This window comes from Echinops telfairi, unplaced genomic scaffold, assembly GCF_000313985.2.
Source record: "Echinops telfairi isolate 266 unplaced genomic scaffold, ASM31398v2 ScPeMD7_23;HRSCAF=83, whole genome shotgun sequence".
Lineage (NCBI taxonomy): Eukaryota > Metazoa > Chordata > Mammalia > Afrosoricida > Tenrecidae > Echinops > Echinops telfairi.
Genome location: NW_022103920.1, coordinates 73906895 through 73910887, shown reverse-complemented (window position 1 = coordinate 73910887; position 3993 = coordinate 73906895). Strand labels below are relative to the sequence as shown.

General features: G+C 38.2%; 1 pseudogene; it reads right to left on the bottom strand.

Moving 5' to 3' along the window:
• Positions 1 to 3394: 3394 nt before the first annotated feature.
• LOC101638893 overlaps positions 3395 to 3993 on the bottom strand; it is a 2370-nt pseudogene continuing 1771 nt past the window's right edge.

Here is a 3993-nt window from a genome sequence, read left to right as displayed (position 1 = left end):
ATGATCAGTAAGACATATGCACAAAGAAATATCTGAGTATTTTAAATCTTAAAAGATGATCATATGAAGAAGGTAAATAGGCAACAGAAAAATGTCTCTAAGACTTTTACTACACACTCTCAGGTTAGCACTGGACCAACTACAAAATTGGTATTCTGAACCTCTTAGTGGTTATTTCTCCAGGAAAGATTTATAGCCTCAGAAACCTTGCAGCGGTTCTCAACCTGTGGGTCGCCACCCCTTTGGGGGTTGCATGACCCTTTCACAGGAGTCGCCTGATTCATAACAGCAGCAAAATTACAGGTATGAAGTAGCAATGAAAACAGTTTTGTGGTTGGGTGTCACCACCACATGAGGAACTGCATTAAAGGGTCACGGCATGGGGAAGGTTGAGAACCACTGTCCTAGAGGGTCTCTTTGAGTTGGAATCACCTTCGTGGCAGTGGATATGATGGTCTGATGAATAACAGCCAAAAATGCTGCATTTCTTTTACAGATATTGAAATGTATGTTGAAACATGAAAAGAGGATTCCAAAAAGTAAAATCTGATTTAGTTTATAAAGAGCACATACAAAGAGGTAACACACACACACAAAATAAAACAGAAAAAAAGCTTCACTAGGCAGAGCTTTCATAGTGTGTGTTTTTCCCAGTAGGTGAGCATCAAGCAACGTGCTCTGAGTTAGTGCACCCAGTGGCATCGCCTGGGAAGGTTCTCTGGTCACAGTGAATTTTTGTCGTAAAGCAGTTTCACTTAAACCTCATTTTGGTGGTGATGAGCAATTTAAGAGAACACTGTGAGACTGAAATTTTGTTTCCTGCTCAGGAAAAATGCCGCAGAAACTGTTGTGATGTTGAACACAGCTTACAAGGACAGCGCTATGGGAATAACACAAGTGTACAAGTGGTTTTCTCAATTCAAAAAAGTGAAATATCATTCTGAACGTCCATCAACTTCTCTTTGGGATGAAAATGCCAACTAGTAGTATGTTCCACCAGGTCGGAATGTTAATCGAGCTTTCTATTTAGAGCAGTGGTTCTCAACCTTCCTAATGCCGTGACCCTTTTTTACAGTTTCTCCTGTGGTGGTGACCCCCAACCATAAAATTGTTTTCATTGCTACTTCAAAACTGTAATTTTGCTACTGTTATGAATCAGGCAACCCCTGTGAAAGGGTTGTTCAACCCCGAAAAGAGCTTGTGACCCACAGGTTGAGTACCACTGATTTAGAGGTTCTAAAAAGATTGCAGAACAGTGTATGACAAAAAAGGCCTGATTTGTGGCAGACGGGGAACTGGTTTTGGCACCATGACAATGCACCTCCTCCTGCAGGCATCTCAGTGTGCCAGTTTGGGGCAACAACAAAAAAAAACCAGCATGCCTCTCTTGCACCTTACTCATCTGACCTTACTCTGTGTGACTTCTTTGTAACCTTTGCAAATGAAGAGGGACAAGAAAGGGCAGTGATTTGACAACATAGAAGTGAAGAAAAAAACGAAGGAGGTACTGTAATCCATCCAAACAAATGAGTTTGAAAAATGTTTCTAAGACTGGAATCACAGAGTTGACAAATGTATTACTAAGTGTAATGCAAAGGACTTTAAAGGTGATAGGTTGTTTTGTAAAAAAAAATTAAATACATAGCTTTGAAAAAAATCTGTAATATCTCATAATAATTGATGTGTGTATGAGTTTTCACATCATAATACATAGCAACCATAAACATGGAAAATGTGGAAATGATCGTGGAACAATGCTGAGAAATTATTGACACTGATTATTCCTAAAAAGTCTCAGTTTGCAAAATCCCTTCTACAGCTCTCACTCAATGATCAGAATGCATTCTTTATTGTCTTGTAAATCACGCTCTAATGAACTTGCTTTATGGCCACTGCTGTTCACAAACACGCTGTGTTCCATGCCATGGACTCACAGTGTTCCTTCCCAAGGTGACTTTGTTCTCGGGTATGTTCTGTCTTCAAAGCAGCTTTGACCTTTTCCCTGAAGTAGGGGTTGAAGAGTGGAACTCAAGAATTTGGAGTTATAGGACAATTTCAGATGCTTTGCCTCCACTGGGCAAATAGGCTAATAAGAAAATCAGGGATTATTCCGGATTGAGCTCAATCCCATCACTTTCTTGCGGATTTTTGGAAGCGACTTTATAAAACCCAAAGCTCATGAAATTGATGTTATTGATACATCTGCCCTTTTCCATTCCTGTCTGCAAAATAGAAACTGGCCTTTGTACCTTTCCCAGTGCTGCCCCGCCCATACATATTTCTCATCCTTACCCTAATTCATTTTCCATGTTCAAAGGCAAACAACAATAGAGGTTGCAGGCTTGTTTGCGTGTTTGTGTTAATGTTAGACTCGGTTTTACTGACGATTCTCCGGGAAAGTATAGATAGCTACAATGTATTTATATTTATGAAAATATCTTTTTGTAGAGATGCACAAAAGGTATTAATGGTGATGGAGTAAATGACAAAGAACTCTACAAAGGGGCTGCAAAAAGTCTGCAGAAAAATGAAAGGGAAAGATGAAGGAATTTTTTCCATGAACTTTTTTAAGTCGCCCTCATATTTGTAAACCTATACCACTGAACTGTGTAACCTCCCTTCCATTGTCAACAGTGAAAAAATGCCTCAAAATCAATAGCTGGCCTTTGTAAATATTTTATTCATTTTAGGAAAATGAAAGCATTTTTTAAAGATACAAATTTAACTTTATTTCACCATCATTTAAAGCTTGATTTTAGCAGACGTCAAAATATTTAAAAATAATACTCTACCACAGAAAATTAAGCAGTAGAAACATCGGTAGTTTCATAGGTACACGTCATATAAATTAAGAGCAAATAATTGGAAATGCTTTCAACATTGGAATTAAACATCTAAATAAATGTTGGAAGAACCTGTATGTTTCATTACTCGTGGATCATATTAGTTATAAATTGGTTAAAATCTAAACAAAGATTCTGAATGCTCACTTTTGGGGGTGCTGTAATTTTACCTAAACATCATCCTACCTATATTCTGACTCAAAATGTCTGACATAAGAAGGTCTTTTGGCTTTATAATAAAAGTTTTCCTAAGCACAGTTAACACCTTTAAAGAAATTGACATTACAATGCTAATGAAATCTGCTAGACCCCTCTAGAACAATGTGCAACATTCGTTTGCACTAATCTATTAGCCAAACACACTAACAAGGGACTAGCATAATCTTTAATCCATTATGTCAACCATATGTAATGACAGGCAATAAAGAAATATTCAGCAGAGTATGTTTTCCTCTTCTTAAAAAATCAACCAATGTAACAAAATCTTCAACTTATAGTTGACTTAGTTTGGGCAAACAAATTGAGACTTGCAGATACATGATTTTTTCATCTCATCCTGAGTCATTGACAGGAATTTAGCAGGCCACCGTGGTATTCACTTTGTGGATTATAGGAGTGAATGAACAAAGACGAGCCTCCTCAGAATGAACTGTGCTCCTGCTTCTTCCCATTGTCCAGGTACAACCAAATCTTTATCTGAATAAATCAGTAGATCAAACGAACAAGAAACTTCCAACAGTGGCAAAAATTACTGTGGCTGTGTTCTGTCTTAGCACCGAAATAATTTCATCTTGGGGAGCTTTCTGAGATGGTTCTCTGGGTGCACTGACGTCCTTTGCCATCTTGTCACGCTCAATATCAAACTGCCATCTTTCAAGGACCTCACCACTTTCAATATCTGAGATGACCACCCCCAGCTTCTGGACCTAGCATTTGTATAATCAGTCTTTCACCTGTTCTAGCACATGATTTCGGTATTTGATGAGCTCAGGATCAGTAGTAGTCACAAGCAAAGTGAGTACATATTTTTGCACTCTGGTAAACGTTTTAGATGGATATAGACCATGTTGATATAAAATGCTGTTAATGCCAACTAAGATGAATGCAATTTCAGCACTCCCAAAGAGGACGATGCTCTGCTCAGGAGTGA